Raw genomic sequence first — 27,033 nt, 5'->3', positions numbered from 1 at the left:
GCAACGTTCGGGTGGGCTCGGATTTCATAAATCCGAGTGCGCTAATCCCTAGTTTCTAGAGTTTGGTTAAGATGTGGTACTACCAGATCAGGAGACTAGACTGTGGAAATTGGGGAGAGAAGTTGATGCAGAGAAGTGTAGAGCATTCTGCATCTATGAAAAGGGTTAGTAGAGTTCAATAGCAGAGAGGTTAAAGTAATGGAGGAGTGTTACAGTGATCAGGGGATGATCTTAGAAATCAGAAAGTCAACATAGTCTAGAGAAAACAAGATCAAAGCAGTGGCCATCCCGATGTGTAGAAGAGTCAGTCCACTGGGAAAAGCCGAGAGCGCAGTTTAGAGAGTACTTTGGAGACACAAGGAGAATGGGTGGAAGTCAAAAGATAAGAGATGAGAGAGCAAGGCAGAGAAATGTTCAACAAATTGTTGGGTTGATCCAAGGGGACAATAGAAGACAGCAATGTGCAAAGAGAAGGGATTGAAAATCTGGATAGCATGTACTTCAAATTATGGGAACGTGAGTGATGGAATATTTGGTAGAACTGTGAATGGGAATGCGGAGAAAGTAGTATAAGCAAGAAACAGCGCTCGTAGATAATTGGTATGATAACTTAATAAAGTAATTCAGATCTGTAATGTCAATAAAATTGAAACTTTTAATAAAACATAAAAAACACATATAACACTTGAGCTCAAGGAAACTAAACATGTAGTAAATATCGTTAAACAGTGCACATAATAATTTTAGTTTGCACAAATGTAGTATTTCCAGAAAAATTATGAGCAGATGCAAAAAATGCAAAATAAGAATAATGAGTTCACCCATTCGCAGGAGCTGACACCTTATATCTATATGTTGTGGTGATAGCACCATACAGATGCAGCAATAGAGCCCAAATAAGGAGGTCAAATCGGGATGATACAGTTTAGTCAACAGTATACTTGCAATATTTCCATGTCTCCATATGGATGATATTCTCCTTCCGTCCAAGCGTTTACAATTCCCCAGTGGAAGACTCCTTTTCAGGCATTCGTATTTTGTATTGCTTTACAGATTCACAAGTGAGATAAAATGTGATCTAAGCACAACTACAGCTTCTGCTGCTTATGTCCGAGAGCTCTCACCAAATTTTTTTGACCATTTAATTCCTAACGCTTTTCCTTACTCATGACGTGACTTAATCAAAGGAATGCTACAGTTAATAACATCCATAAATAAGTAAACCAATGGGTGCTCAACTGTGACTTTCTCTAAATAAATCCAGATTCTTGCAGACATATATCTGGGACCATAAGGCTAGATTAACCAAATGGCTGGTGGGATATAACCCCAGGCTGCTCACATAAGATAGGTCCACCAGATCCCCTCATTGAGTGATATTAAAAGGAGGAAAGGAGTAATACAAACCCACATCTTTGCCTGCTTTCTGGCTTGGAGTTTGGGTGAAGGGGAGACTTTCGTGTCAAAGGGCTGCAGGTGGGACGGTGTCTGATTGGGTGAGCCATGTTTCTGTTATTGCTAGAAGGTTGAGGCTGTTTGAGAGAAAGAGGTCATGGATGAAGCCTAGCGTGTGGGAGATGTGGGGAAGACCTGGATTTGATGATATATAACCAGCTCGTACAACAGAAGGAGAGAGATAAATAAAAGGATCTGGCATTGCCCTCCCCCATCTATCACTACTTCAATCCTTCTTAAATAGACAGCAAGATGGATCTTCCTCTCCTGCCGTTCCACATCTGCCAAACCACTTTGTAAATGCCTACATAGGCTTTAAATTATTCATCTGTACCTACAAAGTCCTCACCAAAACCACCCCTTCATAGATCTCAAATATCATCTTAAATACCCTCTCGTCCTCTCAGATTTACCTCTGACTTGCACCTCACCTCTGGTAACCACCTCTCACGTCTGCCTACAAGACTTGTCCCGTGTCAATAGCCACTTATGTAATACCCTTCTATGCCCAATAAGACTCTCCCTCAGCCTTCAAATTTTTAAATGCTCTCTGGAAACCCTACCGTACTCCCATCTATACTACCAACACTAAAGCACCCTCACACTTGGCCCTATCTCCACTCTGAGCCATAGTGGTTCCTCTTGTTTTAGCAGTGCCCTCTTGAAATAAAAATGTAAGCTCTTTCATGAACAAGGCACTTGCTAAACTTTGTATTCATGTCTGCATTTATTTTGTCTACCTTGTCTGTCTGTCTTATCCTGTTTCTCCCTACTGCGGAGCACTGTGGTGCCTTACAAATCTTATATATATATATATATATATATATATATATATAATCGAAAAAGTAACCTATTAGACCACATCTCGACAATGCAACAAAGCGATAGAGTGACAAGTATTGAAAACATCACTTTATTGATTGTAAACAATTGTTCCACTGCAGGAAGGAAACCTCGCCACAACACGACATAACGACAACACAATAAAGCAATAATTCTTAGTTTCTAAAGAGCATTTTTGATCTTTTTACCAAATAATTTGCTAAGATACAAAAGCTGCTGCACATTACAAATTTGGTCCTGCTGTTCCTAGGTGACCTGGGGAATTTGTTCTGAGACTGCATTCGGACACCCCTGCACTGATTGGGATGAAACCAATATGAGGTCTTCTAGTTGGAACATGGCCAAGTTTCAGGGGCATTAGGATCCTGTTGGTGTACGCTGGGCAGAACTTTGACCTAGGGAGCCTGTTATGAGCCTTCCACTGGATGGATTTAGATGAAAACTTCACAGACTGGTAACATTGGATCCCAGAAGACATACTAGGGGGTTGAGGTCCCGGTCGGACCTCCAGTTGGTGTACACTGGACAGAACTTTGACCTGGGAAACCTGCTCTGGATGGCTTCAAGATTTAAACCCAGGCAATGCTGGGTACTTCAGCTAGTCTTCTATATATATGAAAGAAGTTTGTTTGTTGGCAAACAGCGTCCACAGCTCTCAAGGTAAAGCAGCTAAATCTTACATAGTTATTTTTGGTTTCTCCAGCCAAACTGTCAAAATGAGAAGAATCGTTATTTCAGCCAATTTTTTGGGTGGGAAACGCTGCCCTTCTGAATCAAACCAACTCATAAATATTTATGTGCAAGGGAGGGTGGAAAAATCATTGCCTCGGGTAAGCTTCATCCAACCCCGGGGTAAAGGGGACTGCCCAAGACTTGCAGTAGAGGCAGTCCCCAAGAAGGGGTGTACTGACTCTTAGTTCTTAGCTGACTTGCATTGTTCTCTCTGCCCCCATTTTTGTTTAAATAAAAACTATGACCTTTTGCCAAATTTACATTGGTCCCTGTGGTTATGTATTTTTCAATTACAGTAATAGTAAGTCTGAACATGAGAAGGAGGTTTGGATGCAATGAAAGGGAGATATCAACTCTATTCAGTTCACTATTGAGGTTTTTTTTGTTTTTTTTTAAGTGAATCAGAGAAAGCAAATGTAATGATGACAAAGTTACAAAATTCTTCATTAAGACAGCTCACTGCAGACTTTGGCTAACATTGATGAAAATTGGGACTGTTGTTAAGGGATTATTATAAAATAGACTAAAAATGAATTTTAAGGCTATGAATAGTAATATAGAAGCAAAAACAGCAAAACATGACATTATTTTATTTATTTTTCTCAATTTTCAATTCAATTTCCAGATCCAAAACCAGAATCTTTGCATTTGTTTGAGAAAATCAGTAGCAAAGCCGAAACATAAAGTTGGGTTTGAAAACTGAAACACGAGGGTCAGTGCACATCTCTAATACAAAGTGTTTATTATTTAATTGTTTTTTATCTTTTTTTTTTTTTTTTTATATGAATGATCGATCATATAACTAGTCAGCCAATAGCTTCACTTAATTTGATGAATGATACTTGGGAAATTCAAACATCTCTTGAAATGACAGTTATTCAATCTACAATTTGTTATTGTTTATTATTGTTATTGTTATTGTTGTTGTCATGACATTTGGAATCTTTCAAGATTCAGTTGTGGCCCTCAGACGGATTCTGTGCAGTAGAGTTCCGTTGGAGGTAAAGACAAGTTTACTTCTCTGAAGTGTCGTCACATTTAGTTTGGATCAAAAACTAAGAAAATACCGGAGATGGGTAACTGCTTCTCCTGTGCAAAGGAGGAGGAGGTAGAGATTTCAACTCCCTCAACATCTGACTGTGGAGAGATAGAGGTAACAAAATCCAGGAGCTTTTTTCTTTCTTTCATCATAGCAGGATCTGAAAAATACTGAAAGGCTTAGGAGTATGGACTATAGATGTCAGCTCGGTGGGTGCTTGAGCACCCCAAATATTTGTGTTGCTACTAACCGTGTACATGCATGGCAACAGCGGGTGTGGGGGGATGGTTTTTGGCCATCTAAAATCATTTTAAAAAGTTGTCTCCTATGCTATGAAATACCAGATATTTGTGATGTTTTATGGCATTTGATTTATCTTCCATATTCTCAGCTTTTATTGTATTTCTTCAAACATAGACCTTGTATTTCATACTAACACAAAATGTAATCCATATTTATGTGTTCTCCACTTAACGCCAAATGGTTTGGTTATAGTTAAACCCTCTAATCTTTTCTTCACATCTGTTATGTTGGTGTCCATGTAGCCAGATGTTGGACACTTTTCTAAAAGCTTGGTGATGTGCTGTTAAAATTAAGTTTGGATAATCCCAGTTAATGTCTCTTAAGGAATCACCAATTTAAGGCTCAATGATCCTATTTGTTTAAATGCGTGTTCTGAACAATTTATATCACTGTAGCATTTAAAGACCAGTAGTTAGTGGTTGAAGTTGGCTGGTATATGGTGGTATGTCATACTGCCCCTTCTCCTACTGCTTTCATTATAAACCTATCAAATCTATTGACTTCCATTTCATACTTCTCAACATTTCAGCTCTTGGCTGCAAGACATGGGGCGTGGCCACATCACAATAGGGGGCGTGGCCAAACCCCCATATGGATGCCTAGTGCTGTAAAGCTGCCTATTAGAAATGTCCCTTCTCCCAAAATTCCCACCCACAGGACAAACAGGACAGCAGGGCAGAGCACTAAAATGGGGACAGATGGAAGGTATCACACTTACCATACCCCCACTTCTAAATTTCCACTTTGACCACTGCCAGTAATCCAATATTTTTTATATACTTAAAAAACTGCATACCAATGATTCAATGTAATGATGTCCTAGTTCAATTATGTTAAAATATAAAAACTACACATTTTGACTACATTTATGAGATCTATAAGTATAAAATATATACACTGTTTTTACCAGGGGCCATTATTATTCAACTGACCCAATACTTTTCGTATCAGACATGTACAACTGATTATTATTTAGTATAAACATATATAGATCGATACATACATTAGGCGCTGTCTTCACACACACTGGGAAGAAGGATGTATATTTCATATAGGACCAATATCCAAAGTTCAATAATCTGGAGTATGAAATATAATACACGGAAAAAACTGATGGTGAAGTATGTTGGCAAAAGTGTGATTTTGATGAATCTAATCACTCCTATATAAATATATGCCCGTGCCAGATATTGGTGGTACACACAACACCCGTGTTTCCACTCTGTGGAAGTCCCCTATAGGGTATGCGCTTACTCAAAGGTAGAAATAATCAAGCCCTCAGAGGATGTAGCGATGTTTCACTTTTTCCAAATAGTTCTCACCCTTTCCTTCAAAAGTGACAGTTACACAGGAGCAAGAGCAGCTCTTGTTGCTGTGTAACTGTAACTGTCATTTCATACTCCAGATTTCTACCTTTGAGTAAGCGCATACCCTATAGGGGACTTCCACACCATCCATATGATTCAGGACTGATGTCATTCCTGAGAGACAATAAAGTGTCCAACACATGATTGGGGAATAGTGACTACAATATTGTGCAACTATGAACCAGCATCCACAGAAGAGCCTGAATAAATCAGATAACTAGGAGTTCATAACAATGTCATTTTATTGCCCTTTGATATGATGTGTTAACCAAATATTGCCATACTATCTATTGCTACTAAGTGAGGTCCTGTAAATGTATTTATTTGTGGACATTGATAGTACCTGAGATAAAACTTTCACTGACTATTTTACTTATTTGTTTAATTTCCCAAGGAATTGTCACCAGAACCCGAAAATTTGCGCGCAGATGAAGCTACAGCAACTAATGATGCCGGAAGACCTGTGCCCACCCTGTATGTCTATCGCACCACAGCATGGCAGGAATACATAGATCAAAGTGACTGGGTTCTGTGGAGACATTTGGACATTTATACTATAGAGGACATTATCTATGAAGATATGGTGTCCGGAGAGCTGATACTCCTGAGTAGGACACAACAACTGTCCATGGCGTACTGGGTGGAAGACATCCTGATATGGGTCCATGACTCATTCCTATAAATATGTTTTTAGTTTAATAAATATATTTAGCATTCACAAATGTTCAAGTTCATTGTGTTAATCCAACATAATTTTGGTGTTTAAGCAAGCCTTCTTGACTTTGGTTAAGTATATAGGTAACTTTCATACCTTTGGCATTCTGCTAGCTCACTAACTAATAAGAGTTTTGAGTTGTGACTGATTTTAATTCAGGTTATTTGCTTTACTAAAACGGACTAAGACTGCACCTACCCAATCTATGTACAACACAATTTAATGCATCAGATCACAGCAGATGTTTAATGAAGTGCAATTGTGCACATTTGAATCTTACAACTGGCCATCATTAAGACTGTCATTAGGCAGATACAGACAGCTGGCCAGATGTCTGTTCATACATAGCAATATTGGCACCAACTGGCACCAAATATAGCCATCTTAAGAACCCGTACACAAAGGCATTTTCCTAGCATTTTAAAGGAGTCTTGCTAGTAGTAAAAATTAAAAAGATTTTGGGTTGTCTAAAGAAAAACTACACCTTTAGTGAAGCTGTTGCTAATTAAATGTGCTCCCCCAAAAAATAGGGGGACCTGCAACTGGAACCCCCAGTTACCTAAAGTCGTCTATAGATTTATAGTAGATTAATAGTGGAGCACTATTGAGAGTTATGGATGGCTTTGGAGAACGTCTTTGAATTTCTGGCTCTCACTTTGGATAATGGGAGGAGTTCCCAGAATGGGGATTTCCATATTCCATGTAGGGGGAGGGACATATTTGGATAATTACAACCCTGCTTACTAGCTCTTATCTATCTTGCTATTACTTGACCAAATTTATTGAGAAACCTCAGATCTTGTTATTCATCTGTTTCTGGAGAATATCAGTGCTACATATATGTGGAATGTATTTTATTTTTTGTCTATAGAACCTATAACATTTTTATCAACTGACTTTATCAATGACAATACAAGTTCATTTATAAAAAATAAAAAATACTGTGACTTAGTAACTGATTGAGCATCGCTGCACCTAGTTTCACACACACTGCACGTTTTACATTAACATATTATATATCTCTTACATTTACATTAACATATTATATATCTCTTACATTTACATTGACCTATTATATATCTCTTACATTTATATTAACTTATTATATATCTCAGGAAAGTAAAAAATGACCACCAGGGGTTTTACTACCTCGTCTACCAGGAGTTTCCCAAAACCGGGCCACTGTAAACCCCTCTGACCTATCCACTGCACCACAACCGACCCTGGAATAGAAGATGTGTCCCCTGCTGTCCTATGCAATGCAGTCCAATGAACATACGAGTGTCCAAGCACTCAGATCAGAAGCGGGGTCTTGTGGTCTGTAAGAGGCAGTGAAAACAAAATAAATATTAGCATACAACGCAAACAAGCACATTTCAAAGTGTGTGAATGGAAAGGAAAAAGAAACAAAAGAAGCCAGCATGGCCTAGAGACTTAAGCATGCACCTCCATATCCATCGTGACCAGCAGTCCAATGCACAAGAAGTGTATATTCCCACAAAGTGAAAGAAGGAAAGAAAGAGGGGAGCAGATGCATAAGCAAAGGTAAAACCATAAAACCTTGTGGTGCCAAGTGCCAATCAGGCCCACTTTTTACAGGAAAAAATTGAGAAATCCCTTTGCGACTTGCCTCCAAAAGCACGAGCAGCTGAAACTTTGTGCCCCCACAGCAGCTAGAGTCAGTTGAGAAGAAAAGTCAAGGAAGAAGAGAGGGTCGTACATAACATTTATACATATCAGTTTTCCACCTGCCTACACCTTTATAGCGGTCCCCAACGACCCAGCAACCGCAGCCAATGTGGCGGCCCCAGTACGGGAAGAATGCGTGCCAAACTGAGGTCCATCCATACCTACGTCCGCCAATGTACATTTAAAAACCACTGAGAATTGGTACCTAGTGAGGGGGAACCATCGCCATGCTCCGGCAACGGGAGAGCCCCACTCGGCCGCGGGGAAGCAAATTCCCTGATTATTGCATTTGGGCAAACAGAGCAACCCACCTTCAGGACCATTGTAATCCAGCGCCCTCGTCTCAGCTGGTCTGATTTAGATTGCCTCACCTTGCAGCACACAGAACTGCCAGATAACACCACATCTTGCTCCAGCATACCTGAAAGGGGGGAGGACCTGGAGGACGCAATTAGCTTGTTCACCCGGAGAGCGCCAAAGTATAACATGACATAGGTTGCTCGAAATAAAGCCACCTTATAGCTGTCTCGCGCCACCCCTGGGATCACGTCCAACAAACTGCCTAACAAGGAGTCGCTAATGGGCCTCCTCTGATCCAGAGGTCCCGGGCGCTCTCTCGCCCAACCCCTGAGTGTTCTGGAAACCAAAAAGCTTCTGGTGTAATTCGTCTCCCCCTGCAGCCTAGAGAAAAATGATATCCCTGCCAGTGACCCTGCCATGGCAGCTCTAGACCTGCAAGCTTGGAAACCTGCCCAGACAAATGCGAGCATGAGCTTGTCCTCACCTTCCTCACCGCCATGGCCCTGACTCCGGAAAGGGCACCACTCGTTCCAAGCGACACGATACTTCTTCCGAGTCGAAGGAGCAAGGGATGCTTCAGCCTGCCCCTCTATGTCGGCTTGAGCGCCCAACTCCCCCGCAAAATAGGCCCCGAATCTCACCGCCCCAGATGCGTCCATAAAGACCTCCAGCTCTTGGCTAGACATCGGCCGCACAGGCCATAACCCAGTGGAGAGCTGGCAGACTTTAGCCATGGGGCAAGCACACAGCACTGGCCAGTAAGTAGTGGCCCATCCTTAAAGGGTGGTTTTTGGTACAATATATATTTCTCTATATAAAAAGAGGCTATTTTAGTTTTGCTTAATCCATATATATATTTTTATGCCCAGGCCCAGAGCTGAATTAAGGCTCTGGGGGGCCTGGGCCCTTTAGACAGGGTAACCCCTTATGATGTAGCATGGTTATCATTTTAGACAAATACACAGGCAATACTGTGTGCACTACTGTTAGGTGCAAAATCACTCTGCGCATACCCAGACCTGGGATATACGGCCATGAACACAGCCCTGCCCGCTCCGACTTTGAACACAAAAGGACACTTCCTACAGCCTAGGAAAGTGAGGAAAGGGTGTGCCAAACTTAAACGCACGCAGCCACGTCTGAATCCAGCTCTAGCCATCTCAAAGTTACTTATTTTTCTGCCGTATCTCTTGCTCCAACTACAGGGCTAATTTAAGTCCTAATCAGTAGTGATAACAGTCTCATATACATGCTATAACATGTGTTTGCAATAACGTGCAACTGTAAATATGTATTTTATGTTCAGTAGACATTCATTATATCTTAATAAATTTATTTAATAAAAAAAAAAACATTTGTTTAAAACTTTTTTTAAATTTTTTTAGTACATCCTAATAAATGTATTTTATTGGGGAAGGGACAAAAAAACACTTTTTTATTTTTTAACTGTTTTATCATTAATGCCTATATTATTAACAGGTGACATTAATTACATTTTTTCTTTGCAAATTTATAATCCATGTAGGTGCTGGACGTATCCTGCAGCATTTTGTGTAGGAGACGACAGCAGACCCACACCCGATGTCAACAGCGCACGCATCTAGAGATCCATGCCTTGATTTATTCAGGAGTACGCAAAGCCTAAATACGTGCTGTTGCGCACAGTATGCGTCCTTGATAAATCAGGTTCATGGAGAGTAATCCTCACAAGACAATTGATAAGTGTGCATTAGATCAAGAACATTTTTGGCCCAAGAATAAAGGGTTTGCATGTCAGACAGTATTGTGTAACGTATGTAATGTGGTTTTGCGAGGGGTTGTGTCTAAGATTATTTTGTGATATAGATTGGAAATGCTTAAGAATATGGAATTAATGTTCCTCAGGCTTGAGTATACCGTTCTATATGATGGCATTTTAGTGGTGATCCCCAAGACAGCTGCGCTAATCGGTACTGGTCATATAATCTCTTTATTAAATATAGATGACAAAAGTTTAGCAAAAGTGTTGGCAGGAGAGGGCTGGCAAATTTTAGCCCTAACAGGCATGGTAAAGATAATTGGTTTCAGAGGCCTCCAGGGGGCAAATGTATCAAGCTGAGAGTTTGCCGGCGGGTTTGAAAAGTGGAGATGTTGCCTATAGCAACCAATCAGATTCCAGCTATCATTTTGTAGAAAGTACTAAATAAAGTTTTTCAAAACCGCCAGAAAACTCTCAGCTTGATACATTTACCCCCAGGGGTCCTATTTACCGCGGTACCTATAGTTCAAGGGTTCCAGGAAGAGACCCAATACTTTTCAGAGCAGGACTGGTAGTGTTTGAGAGTGAGTGGCCTGCTTGTTTTTATCTGGGTCCCCATTCCCCATAGAGGCTGACCAGTCTGGAGGTTAGAGGCTGAATAACTCCACAGTCTAAGCTGTTTGAATGGAATGTGGTGTAATATACATTTTCTTTTTTACTTCAGCAATCTAGAGAGTAACAGATTGCTCATACACCCCAACTGACCTGTGGCTCTCCAGCTGTTGGACAAAGCTGTAGACAGCTCACCGTACCGTGAATAAATTAAAAGGTTGACAGTTACATCCAACTCATTGATAACTAAATAGCTTCAAGATTTAAACCCAGGTAATGCTGGGTACTTCAGCTAGTCTTATATATATATATAAAAGACGTTTGTTTGTTGGCAAACAGCTTCCACAGCTCTCAAGGTAAAGCTGCTAAATCTTACATAGTTATTTTTGGTTTCTCCCGCCAAACTGTCAAAATGAGAGGAATCGTTATTTCGGCCAATTTTTTGGGTGGGAAACGCTGCCCTTCTGAATCAAACCAACTCATAAATATTTATGTGCAAGGGAGGGTGGAAAAATCATTGCCTCGGGTAAGCTTCATCCAACCCCGGGTTAAAGGGGACTGCCCAAGACTTGCAGTAGAGGCAGTTCCCAAGAAGGGGTGTACTGACTCTGACACCAGGGCAACCAGGACGCCTCACTATGCTAGTGCGTCCTGGCTAGTGATAGGCAGCCGGGGTGTGCGGCTGTAATTAAATTATTGCTGCCACTTGAGTGAACTTGGGGGCGTGCTTTTGGCACTAATTCTCCTATATCCATGCTATTGATTCCTGCTCATAAGCTTTTACTACATTGAGTTTAGTCCTGGGGGTATCTGAATATCTGTGGGTGCGTCGTCCAACTCTACGGGAAAGGCGGCTGTTATAGTTGAAGAACTCTCCTGCTAGTTCTAAAAGCTTATAACAGTTACTAGGAAACCATAACATCGTAAAGGATTATATTCTGGGACCAGTGGTGTAATAGCAATCTGACCTTCCACTGTTTGGTTTTGCTATTAGTTCTTAGCTGACTCGCATTGCTCTCTCTGCCCCCATTTTTGTTTAAATAGAAACTATGACCTTTTGCCAAATTTACATTGGTCCCTGTGGTTATGTATTTTTCAATTACAGTAATAGTAAGTCTGAACATGAGAAGGAGGTTTGGATGCATTGAAAGGGAGATATCAACTCTATTCAGTTCACTATTCAGTTTATTTATTTATTTTTTAAATGAATCAGAGAAAGCAAATGTAATGATGACAAAGTTACAAAATTCTTCATTAAGACAGCTCACTGCAGACTTTGGCTAACATTGATGAAAATTGGGACTGTTGTTAAGGGATTATTATAAAATAGACTAAAAATGAATTTTAAGGCTATGAATAGTAATATAGAAGCAAAAACAGCACAACATGACATTATTTTATTTATTTTTCTCAATTTTCAATTCAATTTCCAGATCCAAAACCAAAACCAGAATCTTTGCGTTTGTTCGAGAAAATCAGTAGCAAAGCCGAAACATAAAGTTGGGTTTGAAAACTGAAACACGAGGGTCAGTGCACATCTCTAATACATAGTGTTTTTTATTTAATCGTTTTTTAACTTTTTTTTTTTTTATGAATGATCGATTATATAACTAGTCAGCCAATAGCTTCACTTAATTTGATGAATGATACTTGGGAAATTCAAACATCTCTTGAAATGACAGTTATTTAATCTACAATTTGTTATTGTTTATTATTGTTATTGTTGTTGTCATGACATTTGGAATCTTTCAAGATTCAGTTGTGGCCCCCAGACGGATTCTGTGCAGTAGAGTTCCGTTGGAGGTAAAGACAAGTTTACTTCTCTGAAGTGTCGTCACATTTAGTTTGGATCAAAAACTAAGAAAATACCGGAGATGGGTAACTGCTTCTCCTGTGCAAAGGAGGAGGAGGTAGAGATTTCAACTCCCTCAACATCTGACTGTGGAGAGATAGAGGTAACAAAATCCAGGAGCTTTTTTCTTTCTTTCATCATAGCAGGATCTGAAAAATACTGAAAGGCTTAGGAGTATGGACTATAGATGTCAGCACCCCAAATATTTGTGTTGCTACTAACCGTGTATATGCATGGCAACAGCGGGTGTGGGGGGATGGTTTTTGGCCATCTAAAATCATTTTAAAAAGTTGTCTCCTATGCTATGAAATACCAGATATTTGTGATGTTTTATGGCATTTGATTTATCTTCCATATTCTCAGCTTTTATTGTATTTCTTCAAACATAGACCTTGTATTTCATACTAACACAAAATGTAATCCATATTTATGTGTTCTCCACTTAACGCCAAATGGTTTGGTTATAGTTAAACCCTCTAATCTTTTCTTCACATCTGTTATGTTGGTGTCCATGTAGCCAGATGTTGGACACTTTTCTAAAAGCTTGGTGATGTGCTGTTAAAATTAAGTTTGGATAATCCCAGTTAATGTCTCTTAAGGAATCACCAATTTAAGGCTCAATGATCCTATTTGTTTAACTGCGTGTTCTGAACAATTTATATCACTGTAGCATTTAAAGACCAGTAGTTAGTGGTTGAAGTTGGCTGGTATATGGTGGTATGTCATACTGCCAATTCTCCTACTGCTTTCATTATAAACCTATCAAATCTATTGGCTTCCATTTCATACTTCTCAACATTTCAGCTCTTGGCTGCAAGACATGGGGCGTGGCCACATCACAATTGGGGGCGTGGCCAAACCCCCATATGGATGCCTAGTGCTGTAAAGCTGCCTATTAGAAATGTCCCTTCTCCCAAAATTCCCACCCACAGGACAAACAGGACAGCAGGGCAGAGCACTAAAATGGGGACAGATGGGAGGTATCACACTTACCATACCCCCACTTCTAAATTTCCACTTTGACCACTGCCAGTAATCCAATATTTTTATATACTTAAAAAACTGCATACCAATGATTCAATGTAATGATATCCTAGTTCAATTATGTTAAAATATAAAAACTACACATTTTGACTACATTTATGAGATCAATAAGTATAAAATATGTAACACCCCCCTAGTGGTGTTTTAGTTAAACCTTTACCTCAGTGAATAGAGGAGGGGTCACCTAGAGGGTAAGATAGAAGTTTCTGAAAAGTTACATAAACTGGTTACCATGGTGATAACCCAGCCCAGCCTGTGAGACTAAGTGAGAGGAAGGAGGGGCTGTCATTAAGGGGGGATAGGAACTGAGAAGGGAGACAAGAGGAGAGTTGTAGCTGGGGACCTGGGGTGGAAGCTCCCAGGCTCCCCCAGCATTGCCTGGAAGTCTGAGCATGGTGACTGAGCCAGGGCAAGGAATGTGTGCCCTGGATGAGGGGGAGAACTCCATGCCACTATAGAGAACCCAAGAGAGAGGGGGACACTTTGCATGGAAGAGGCCCTGGAGTGAGGGCTGCTACAAGAGGCCTGGTAGCTGTAGTGTCAGATCCTGAGGCTGAGAATACACAGAGTGACGTGTCAGAGCACAGGAGACATCATCCCCGCAGAGGAGGGATGAGCTGCAGTTGAGAGGTACACAGAGTGTGTCAGAGCTGCATGAAGGAGAGGCTGCCTGCCTATTAGCATCCATGCATGTGCCCCTGCAGAAAGGGTATCTGCAGTGAGTATGGAGTGTAAGAGAGACCAATGATTTATGTCATATAACATCTGGATAACATTAAGAACTGTGCTGGAGAGAGTAATGAGATATATTTGCAACCATATTCGTATTGCTCATTAAGAACTATGCTGGAGAGAGTAAGGAGCTGTACATATATTTCTTTATTGCTGCAACCATTATGATTATCGTGCTGGAGGAAGAGTGTAAATAAAGAGTTGAGTTTGTTATAGAGATGGTCTGGCGCCCAAATTATTGTGACTTCTATTACACTGCACCAAAGTGACATTACCTGTGTCCCACTAACTACAAAGAAACACCTGCATGTGCAGGGACCCCCTGATCATTTACACCCATGCCCATCAGCTAGCCAGGGCTTGAGAAGGAGGTGCACTGTGTACCCTTTGCACCCCACACTACACACAGTGACAGGGCGCCATTATGTAACCCCCTGTCACTCCAGTGCACACATTCCTTGCCCTGGCTCAGTCACCATGCTCAGACTTCCAGGCAATGCTGGGGGAGCCTGGGAGCTTCCACCCCAGGTCCCCAGCTACAACTCTCCTCTTGTGTCTCCCTTCTCAGTTCCTATCCCCCCTTAATGACAGCCCCTCCTTCCTCTCACTTAGTCTCACAGGCTGGGCTGGGTTATCACCATGGTAACCAGTTTATGTAACTTTTCAGAAACTTCTATCTTACCCTCTAGGTGACCCCTCCTCTATTCACTGAGGTAAAGGTTTAACTAAAACACCACTAGGGGGGTGTTACAAATATATACACTGTTTTTACCAGGGGCCATTATTATTCAACTGACCCAATACTTTTCGTATCAGATATGTACAACTGATTATTATTTAGTATAAACATATATAGATCGATACATACATTAGGCGCTGTCTTCACACACACTGGGAAGAAGGATGTATATTTCATATAGGACCAATATCCAAAGTTCAATAATCTGGAGTATGAAATATAATACACAGAAAAAACTGATGGTGAAGTATGTTGGCAAAAGTGTGATTTTGATGAATCTAATCACTCCTATATAAATATATGCCCGTGCCAGATATTGATGGTACACACAACACCCGTGTTTCCACTCTGTGGAAGTCCCCTATAGGGTATGCGCTTACTCAAAGGTAGAAATAATCAAGCCCTCAGAGGATGTAGCGATGTTTCACTTTTTCCAAATAGTTCTCACCCTTTCCTTCAAAAGTGACAGTTACACAGCAGCAAGAGCAGCTCTTGTTGCTGTGTAACTGTAACTGTCATTTCATACTCCAGATTTCTACCTTTGAGTAAGCGCATACCCTATAGGGGACTTCCACACCATCCATATGATTCAGGACTGATGTCATTCCTGAGAGACAATAAAGTGTCCAACACATGATTGGGGAATAGTGACTACAATATTGTGCAACTATGAACCAGCATCCACAGAAGAGCCTGAATAAATTAGATAACTAGGAGTTCATAACAATGTCATTTTATTGCCCTTTGATATGATGTGTTAACCAAATATTGCCATACTATCTATTGCTACTAAGTGAGGTCTTGTAAATTTATTTAGTTGTGGACATTGATAGTACCTGAGATAAAACTTTCACTGACTATTTTACTTATTTGTTTAATTTTCCAAGGAATTGTCACCAGGACCCGAAAATTTGCGCGCAGATGAAGCTACAGCAACTAATGATGCCGGAAGACCTGTGCCCACCCTGTATATCTATCGCACCACAGCATGGCAGGAATACATAGATCAAAGTGACTGGGTTCTGTGGAGACATTTGGACATTTATACTATAGAGGACATTATCTATGAAGATATGGTGTCCGGAGAGCTGATACTCCTGAGTAGGACACAACAACTGTCCATGGCGTACTGGGAGGAAGACATCCTGATATGGGTCCATGACTCATTCCTATAAATATGTTTTTAGTTTAATAAATATATTTAGCATTCACAAATGTTCAAGTTCATTGTGTTAATCCAACATAATTTTGGTGTTTAAGCAAGCCTTCTTGACTTTGGTTAAGTATATAGGTAACTTTCATAACTTTGGCATTCTGCTAGCTCACTAAATAATAAGAGTTTTGAGTTGTGACTGATTTTAATTCAGGTTATTTGCTTTACTAAAACGGACTAAGACTGCACCTACCCAATCTATGTACAACACAATTTAATGCATTAGATCACAGCAGATGTTTAATGAAGTGCAATTGTGCACATTTGAATCTTACAACTGGCCATCATTAAGACTGTCATTAGGCAGATACAGACAGCTGGCCAGATGTCTGTTCATACATAGCAGTATTGGCACCAACTGGCACCAAGTATAGCCATCTTAAGAAACCGTACACAAAGGCATTTTCCTGGCATTTTAAAGGAGTCTTGCTAGTAGTAAAAATTAAAAAGATTTTTGGTTGTCTAAAGAAAAACTACACCTTTAGTGGAGCTGTTGCTAATAAAATGTGCTCCCCCAAAAAATAGGGGGACCTGCAACTGGGACCCCCAGTTACCTAAAGTCGTCTATAGATTTATAGTGGAGCACTATTGAGAGTTATGGATGACTTTGGAGAACGTCTTTGAATTATCTGGCTCTCACTTTGGATAATGGGAGGAGTTCCCAGAATGGGGATTTCCATATTCCATGTAGGGGGAGGGACATATCTGGATAATTACAACCCTGCTTACTAGCTCTTATCTATCTTGCTATTACTTGACCAAATTTATTGAGAAACCTCAGATCTTGTTATTCATCTGTTTCTGGAGAATATCAGTGCTACATATATGTGGAATGTATTTTATTTTTTGTCTATAGAACCTATAACATTTTTATCAACTGACTTTATCAATGACAATACAAGTTCATTTATAAAAAATAAAAAATACTGTGACTCAGTAACTGATTGAGCATCGCTGCACCTAGTTTCACACACTGCACGTTTTACATTAACATATTATATATCTCTTACATTTACATTAACATATAATATATCTCTTACATTTATATTGACCTATTATATATCTCAGGAAAGTAAAAAATGACCACCAGGGGTTTTGCTACCTCGTCTACCAGGAGTTTCCCAAAACCGGGCCACCAAAAACCCCTCTGACCTATCCACTGCATCACAACCGACCCTGGAATAGAAGATGTGTCCCCTGCTGTCCTATGCAATGCAGTCGAATGAACATACGAGTGTCCAAGAACTCAGATCAGCCGTTGGGTCTTGTGATCTGTAAGAGGCAGCGAAAACAAAATAAATATTAGCATACAACGCAAACAAGCACATTTCAAAGTGTGTGAATGGAAAGGAAAAAGAAACAAAAGAAGCCAGCATGGCCTAGAGACTTAAGCATGCACCTCCATATCCATCGTGACCAGCAGTCCAATGCACAAGAAGTGTATATTCCCACAAAGTGAAAGAAGGAAAGAAAGAGGGGAGCAGATGCATAAGCAAAGGTAAAACCATAAAACCTTGTGGTGCCAAGTGCTAATCAGGCCCACTTTTTACAGGAAAAAATTGAGAAATCCCTTTGCGACTTGCCTCCAAAAGCACGAGCAGCTGAAACTTTGTGCCCCCACAGCAACTAGAGTCAGTTGAGAAGAAAAGTCAAGGAAGAAGAGAGGGTCGTACATAACGTTTATACACATCAGTTTTCCACCTTCCTAACTCCTTTATAGCGGGCCCCAACGGCCCAGCAACCGCAGCCAATGTGGCGGCCCCAGTATGGGAAGAATGCATGCCAAACCGAGGTCCATCCATACCTACGTCCGCCAAGGTACATTTAAAAAACACTGAAAATTGGTACCTAGTGAGGGGGGAACCATCGCCATGCACCGGCAACGGGAGAGCCCCACTCGGTCGCAGGGAAGTAAATTCACTGATTATTGCAATCGGGCAAACAGAGCAACCCACCTTCAGGACCATTGTAATCCAGCACCCTCGTCTCAGCTGGTCTGATTTAGATTGCCTCACCTTGCAGCACACAGAACTGCCAGATAACACCACATCTTGCTCCAGCATACCTGAAAGGGGGGAGGACCTGGAGGACGCAATTAGCTTGTTCACCCGGAGAGCGCCAAAGTATAACATGACAAAGGCTGCTCGAAATAAAGCCACCTCATAGCTGTCTCGCGCCACCCTTGGGATCACATCCAACAAACTGCCTAACAAGGAGTCGCTAAATGGGCCTCCTCTGATCCAGAGAAGTATGAGACTTTCGCCCGCTTCGTTCTAATTTTCGAGAGAGATTTGAAGGCATTGTGTTTCTTTAGTGACTCATGGCTGATATCGTGCTCAATAAAGAGTGTAAAATGCAGTACAAGGCTGTTTCTAGAGTTTGGTTAAGATGTGGTACTACCAGATCAGGAGACTAGACTGTGGAAATTGGGGAGAGAAGTTGATGCAGAGAAGTGTAGAGCATTCTGCATTTATAAAAACGGTTAGTAGAGTTCAATAGCAGAGAGGTTAAAGTACTGGAGGAGTGTTACAGTGATCAGGGGATGATCTTAGAAATCAGAAAGTCAACATAGTCTAGAGAAAACAAGATCAAAGCAGTTGCCATCCCGATGTGTAGAAGAGTCAGTCCACTGGGAAAAGCCGAGAGCGCAGTTTAGAGAGTACTTTGGAGACACAAGGAGAATGGGTGGAAGTCAAAAGATAAGAGATGAGAGAGCAAGGCAGAGAAATGTTCAACAAATTGTTGGGTTGATCCAAGGGGACAATAGAACACAGCAATGTGCAAAGAGAAGGGATTGAAAATCTGGATAGCATGTACTTCAAATTATGGGAACGTGAGTGATGGAATATTTGGTAGAACTGTGAATGGGAATGCGGAGAAAGGAGTATAAGCAAGAAACAGCGCTCGTAGCTAATTGGTATAACTTAATAAAGTAATTCAGATCTGTAATGTCAATAAAATTGAAACTTTTATTAAAACATATAAAAAACACATATAACACTTGAGCTCAAGGAAACTAAACATGTAGTAAATATCGTTAAACAGTGCACATATTTTTAGTTTGCACAAATGTATTATTTCCAGAAAAATTATGAGCAGATGCAAAAAATGCAAAATAAGAATAATGATTTCACCCATTCGCAGGAGCTGACACCTTATATCTATATGTTGTGGTGATAGCACCATGCAGATGCAGCAATAGAGCCCAAATAAGGAGGTCAAATCGGGATGATACAGTTTAGTCAACAGTATACTTGCAATATTTCCATGTCTCCATATGGTTGATATTCTCCTTCCGTCCAAGCGTTTACAATTCCCACGTGGAAGACTCTTTTTCAGGCCTTCATATTTTGTATTGCTTTACAGTTTCACAATTGAGATAAAATGTGATCTAAGCACAACTACAGCTTCTGCTGCTTATGTCCGAGAGCTCTCACCAAATTTTTTTGACCATTTAATTCCTAACGCTTTTCCTTACTCATGACGTGACTTAATCAAAGGAATGCTACAGTTAATAACATCCATAAATAAGTAAACCAATGGGTGCTCAACTGTGACTTTCTCTAAATAGATCCAGATTCTTGCAGACATATATCTGGGACCATAAGGCTAGATTAACCAAAGGGCTGGTGGGATATAACCCCAGGCTGCTCACATAAGATAGGTCCACCAGATCCCCTCATTGAGTGATATTAAAAGGAGGAAAGGAGTAATACAAACCCACATCTTTGCCTGCTTTCTGGCTTGGAGTTTGGGTGAAGAGGAGACTTTCGTGTCAAAGGAATGCAGGTGGGATGGTGTCTGATTGGGTGAGCCATGTTTCTGTTATTGCTAGAAGGTTGAGGCTGTTTGAGAGAAAGAGGTCATGGATGAAGCCTAGCGTGTGGGAGATGTGGGGAAGACCTGGATTTGATGATATATAACCAGCTCGTACAACAGAAGGAGAGAGATAAATAAAAGGATCTGACATTGCCCTCCCCCATCTATCACTACTTCAATCCTTCTTAAATAGACAGCAAGATGGATCTTCCTCTCCTGCCGCTCCACATCTGCCAAACCACTTTGTAAATGCCTACATAGGCTTTAAATTATTCATCTGTACCTACAAAGTCCTCACCAAAACCACCCCTTCATAGATCTTAAATATCATCTTAAATACCCTCTCGTCCTCTCAGATTTACCTCTGACTTGCACCTCACATCTGGTAACCACCTCTCACGTCTGCCTACAAGACTTGCCCCGTGTCAATAACCACTTATATAATACCCTACTATGCCCAATAAGACTCTCCCACAGTCTTCAAATTTTTAAATGCTCTCTGGAAACCCTATCCTACTCCCATCTATACTACCAACACTAAAGCACCCTCACACTTGGCCCTATCTCCACTCTGAGCCTTAGTGGTTCCTCTTGTTTTAGCAGTGCCCTCTTGAAATAAAAATGTAAGCTCTTTCATGAACAAGGCACTTGCTAAACTTTGTATTCATGTCTGCATTTATTTTGTCTACCTTGTCTGTCTGCCTTATCCTGTTTCTCCCTACTGCGGAGCACTGTGGTGCCTTACAAATCTTATATATATATATATATTATCGAAAAAGTAACCTATTAGACCACATCGCGACAATGCAACAAAGCGATAGAGTGACAAGTATTGAAAACATCACTTTATTGATTGTAAACAATTGTTCCACTGCTGGAAGGAAACCTCACCACAACACGGCATAACGACAACACAATAAAGCAATAATTCTTAGTTTCTAAAGAGCATTTTTGATCTTTTTACCAAATAATTTGCTAAGATACAAAAGCTGCTGCACATTACAAATTTGGTCCCGCTGTTCCCAGGGGACCTGGGGAATTTGTTCTGAGACTGCATTCGGACACCCCTGCACTGATTGGGATGAAACCAATACGAGGTCTTCTAGTTGGAACATGGCCAAGTTTCAGGGGTATTAGGATCCTGTTGGTGTACGCTGGGCAGAACTTTGACCTAGGGAGCCTTTTGTGAGCCTTCCACTGGATGGATTTAGATGAAAACTTCACAGACTGGTAACATTGGATCCCAGAAGACATACTAGGTGGTTGAGGTCCCGGTCGGACCTCCAGTTGGTGTACACTGGACAGAACTTTGACCCGGGAAACCTGCTCTGGGCCTTCCACTGGATGGATTTGAATGACATTTAATATAAAAACAAAAATGACACTAGGCAAACACCTAATGGGTACATTGAAGAGCTGCTAAGCTGTTACTTATTTTTAAAAGGTTGACAGTTACATCCAACTCATTGATAACTAAATAGCTTCAAGATTTAAACCCAGGCAATGCTGGGTACTTCAGCTAGTCTTCTATATATATATATAAAAGAAGTTTGTTTGTTGGCAAACAGCTTCCACAGCTCTTAAGGTAAAGCTGCTAAATCTTACATAGGTATTTTTGGTTTCTCCCGCCAAATTGTCAAAATGAGAGAATCGTTATTTCGGCCAATTTTTTGGGGTGGGAAACGCTGCCCTTCTGTATCAAACCAACTCATAAATATTTATGTGCAAGGGAGGGTGGAAAAATCATTGCCTCGGGTAAGCTTCATCCAACCCCGGGGTAAAGGGGACTGCCCAAGACTTGCAGTAGAGGCAGTCCCCAAAAAGGGGTGTACTGACTCTGACACCAGGGCAACCAGGACGCCTCACTATGCTAGTGCGTCCTAGCTAGTGATAGGCAGCCGGGGTGTGCGGCTGTAATTAAATTATTGCTGCCACTTGAGTGAACTTGGGGGCGTGCTTTTGGCACCAATTCTCCTATCTCCATGCTATTGATTCCAGCTCATAAGCTTTTACTACATTGAGTTAAGTCCTGGGGGTATCTGAATACCTGTGGGTGCGTCCGACTCTACGGGAAAGGCGGCTGTTATAGTTGAAGAACTCTCCTGCTAGTTCTAAAAGCTTATAACAGTTACTAGGAAACCGTAACATCGTAAAGGATTATATTCTGGGACCAGGGGTGTTTTAGCAATCTGACCTTCCACTGTTTGGTTTTGCTATTAGTTCTTAGCTGACTCGCATTGCTCTCTCTGCCCCCATTTTTGTTTACATAAAAACTATGACCTTTTGCCAAATTTACATTGGTCCCTGTGGTTATGTATTTTTCAATTACAGTAATAGTAAGTCTGAACATGAGAAGGAGGTTTGGATGCAATGAAAGGGAGATATCAACTCTATTCAGTTCACTATTCAGTTTTTTTTGTTTTTTTTTAAATGAATCAGAGAAAGCAAATGTAATGATGATAAAGTTACAAAATTCTTCATTAAGACAGCTCACTGCAGACTTTGGCTAACATTGATGAAAATTGGGACTGTTGTTAAGGGATTATTATAAAATAGACTAAAAATGAATTTTAAGGCTATGAATAGTAATATAGAAGCAAAAACAGCACAACATGACATTATTTTATTTATTTTTCTCAATTTTCAATTCAATTTCCAGATCCAAAACCAAAACCAGAATCTTTGCGTTTGTTCGAGAAAACCAGTAGCAAAGCCGAAACATAAAGTTGGGTTTGAAAACTGAAACACGAGGGTCAGTGCACATTTCTAATACATAGAGGTAAATGTATCAAGCTGAGAGATTTCCGGCGGGTTTGTAAAGTGGAGATATTGCCTATAGCAACCAATCAGATTCTAGCTATCATTTTGTAGAATGTACTACATAAATGATAACTAGAATCTGATTGGCTTTTCAAACCCGCCGGAAAACTCTCAGCTTGATACATTTACCCCATAGTGTTTATTATTTAATCGTTTTTTAACTTTTTTTTTTTTTTTTATGAATGATCGATTATATAACTAGTCAGCCAATAGCTTCACTTAATTTGATGAATGATACTTGGGAAATTCAAACATCTCTTGAAATGACAGTTATTCAATCTACAATTTGTTATTGTTTATTATTGTTATTGTTATTGTTGTTGTCATGACATTTGGAATCTTTCAAGATTCAGTTTTGGCCCCCAGACGGATTCTGTGCAGTAGAGTTCCGTTGGAGGTAAAGACAAGTTTACTTCTCTGAAGTGTCGTCACATTTAGTTTGGATCAAAAACTAAGAAAATACCGGAGATGGGTAACTGCTTCTCCTGTGCAAAGGAGGAGGAGGTAGAGATTTCAACTCCCTCAACATCTGACTGTGGAGAGATAGAGGTAACAAAATCCAGGAGCTTTTTTCTTTCTTTCATCATAGCAGGACCTGAAAAATACTCAAAAGCTTAGGAGTATGGACTATAGATGTCAGCTCGGTGGCTGCTTTAGCACCCCAAATAATTGTGTTGCTACTAACCGTGTACATGCATGGCAACAGCGGGTGTGGGGGGATGGTTTTTGGCCATCTAAAATCATTTTAAAAAGTTGTCTCCTATGCTATGAAATACCAGATATTTGTGATGTTTTATGGCATTTGATTTATCTTCCATATTCTCAGCTTTTATTGTATTTCTTAAAACATAGACCTTGTATTTCATACTAACACAAAATGTAATCCATATTTATGTGTTCTCCACTTAACGCCAAATGGTTTGGTTATAGTTAAACCCTCTAATCTTTTCTTCACATCTGTTATGTTGGTGTCCATGTAGCCAGATGTTGGACACTTTTCTAAAAGCTTGGTGATGTGCTGTTAAAATTAAGTTTGGATAATCCCAGTTAATGTCTCTTAAGGAATCACCAATTTAAGGCTCAATGACCCTATTTGTTTAACTGCGTGTTCTGAACAATTTATATCACTGTAGCACTTAAAGACCAGTAGTTAGTGGTGGAAGTTGGCTGGTATATGGTGGTATGTCATACTGCCCCTTCTCCTACTGCTTTCATTATAAACCTATCAAAATCTATTGACTTCCATTTCATACTTCTCAACATTTCAGCTCTTGGCAGCAAGACATGGGGCGTGGCCACATCACAATAGAGGGCGTGGCCAAACCCCCATATGGATGCCTAGTGCTGTAAAGTTGCCTGTTAGAAATCTCCCTTCTCCCAAAATTCCCACCCACAGGACAAACAGGACAGCAGGGCAGAGCACTAAAATCGGGACAGATGGGAGGTATCACACTTACCATACCCCCACTTCTAAATTTCCACTTTGACCACTGCCAGTAATCCAATATTTTTATATACTTAAAAAACTGCATACCAATGATTCAATGTAATGATATCCTAGTTCAATTATGTTAAAATATAAAAACTACACATTTTGACTACATTTATGAGATCTATAAGTATAAAATATATACACTGTTTTTACCAGGGGCCATTATTATTCAACTGACCCAATACTTTTGGTATCAGATATGTACAACTGATTATTATTTAGTATAAACATATATAGATCGATACATACATTAGGTGCTGTCTTCACACACACTGGGAAGAAGGATGTATATTTCATATAGGACCAATATCCAAAGTTCAATAATCTGGAGTATGAAATATAATACACAGAAAAAACTGATGGTGAAGTATGTTGGCAAAAGTGTGATTTTGATGAATCTAATCACTCCTATATAAATATATGCCCGTGCCAGATATTGATGGTACACTCAACACCCGTGTTTCCACTCTGTGGAAGTCCCCTATAGGGTATGCGCTTACTCAAAGGTAGAAATAATCAAGCCCTCAGAGGATGTAGCGATGTTTCACTTTTTCCAAATAGTTCTCACCCTTTCCTTCAAAAGTGACAGTTACACAGCAGCAAGAGCAGCTCTTGTTGCTGTGTAACTGTAACTGTCATTTCATACTCCAGATTTCTACCTTTGAGTAAGCGCATACCCTATAGGGGACTTCCACACCATCCATATGATTCAGGACTGATGTCATTCCTGAGAGACAATAAAGTGTCCAACACATGATTGGGGAATAGTGACTACAATATTGTGCAACTATGAACCAGCATCCACAGAAGAGCCTGAATAAATCAGATAACTAGGAGTTCATAACAATGTCATTTTATTGCCCTTTGATATGATGTGTTAACCAAATATTGCCATACTATCTATTGCTACTAAGTGAGGTCTTGTAAATGTGTTTATTTGTGGACATTGATAGTACCTGAGATAAAACTTTCACTGACTATTTTACTTATTTGTTTAATTTCCCAAGGAATTGTCACCAGAACCCGAAAATTTGCGCGCAGATGAAGCTACAGCAACTAATGATGCCGGAAGACCTGTGCCCACCCTGTATGTCTATCGCACCACAGCATGGCAGGAATACATAGATCAAAGTGACTGGGTTCTGTGGAGACATTTGGACATTTATACTATAGAGGACATTATCTATGAAGATATGGTGTCCGGAGAGCTGATACTCCTGAGTAGGACACAACAACTGTCCATGGCGTACTGGGAGGAAGACATCCTGATATGGGTCCATGACTCATTCCTATAAATCTGTTTTTAGTTTAATAAATATATTTAGCATTCACAAATGTTCAAGTTCATTGTGTTAATCCAACATAGTTTTGGTGTTAAAGCAAGCCTTCTTGACTTTGGTTAAGTATATAGGTAACTTTCATAACTTTGGCATTCTGCTAGCTCACTAACTAATAAGATTTTTGAGTTGTGACTGATTTTAATTCAGGTTATTTGCTTTACTAAAACGGACTAAGACTGCACCTACCCAATCTATGTACAACACAATTTAATGCATCAGATCACAGCAGATGTCTAATGAAGTGCAATTGTGCACATTTGAATCTTACAACTGGCCATCATTAAGACTGTCATTAGGCAGATACAGACAGCTGGCCAGATGTCTGTTCATACATAGCAGTATTGGCACCAACTGGCACCAAGTATAGCCATCTTAAGAACCCGTACACAAAGGCATTTTCCTGGCATTTTAAAGGAGTCATGCTAGTAGTAAAAATTAAAAAGATTTTTGGTTGTCTAAAGAAAAACTACACCTTTAGTGGAGCTGTTGCTAATTAAATGTGCTCCCCCAAAAAATAGGGGGACCTGCAACTGGAACCCCCAGTTACCTAAAGTCGTCTATAGATTAATAGCGGAGCACTATTGAGAGTTATGGATGACTTTGGAGAACGTCTTTGAATTATCTGGCTCTCACTTTGGATAATGGGAGAAGTTCCCAGAATGGGGATTTCCATATTCCATGAAGGGGGAGGGACATATTTGGATAATTAACACCCTGCTTACTAGATCTTCTCTATCTTGCTATTACTTGACCAAATTTATTGAGAAACCTCAGGGGGTAAATGTATCAAGCTGAGAGTTTTCCGGCGAGTTTTAAAAGTGGAGATGTTGCCTATAGCAACCAATCAGATTCTAGCTGTCATTTTGTAGAATGTACTAAATAGATGATAGATAGAATCTGATTGAGTTTTCAAACCCGCCGGAGAACTCTCAGCTTGATACATTTACACCCAGATCTTGTTATTCATCTGTTTCTGGAGAATATCAGTGCTACATATATGTGGAATGTATTTTATTTTTTGTCTATAGAACCTATAACATTTTTATTAACTGACTTTATCAATGACAATACAAGTTCATTTATAAAAAATAAGAAATACTGTGACTCAGTAACTGATTGAGCATCGCTGCACCTAGTTTCACACACTGCACGTTTTACATTAACATATTATATATCTCTTACATTTACA

This window comes from Mixophyes fleayi, chromosome 1 (genome assembly GCF_038048845.1).
Source record: "Mixophyes fleayi isolate aMixFle1 chromosome 1, aMixFle1.hap1, whole genome shotgun sequence".
Taxonomy (NCBI): Eukaryota; Metazoa; Chordata; class Amphibia; order Anura; family Limnodynastidae; genus Mixophyes; species Mixophyes fleayi.
Note: the sequence above shows the minus strand (reverse complement) of the source record.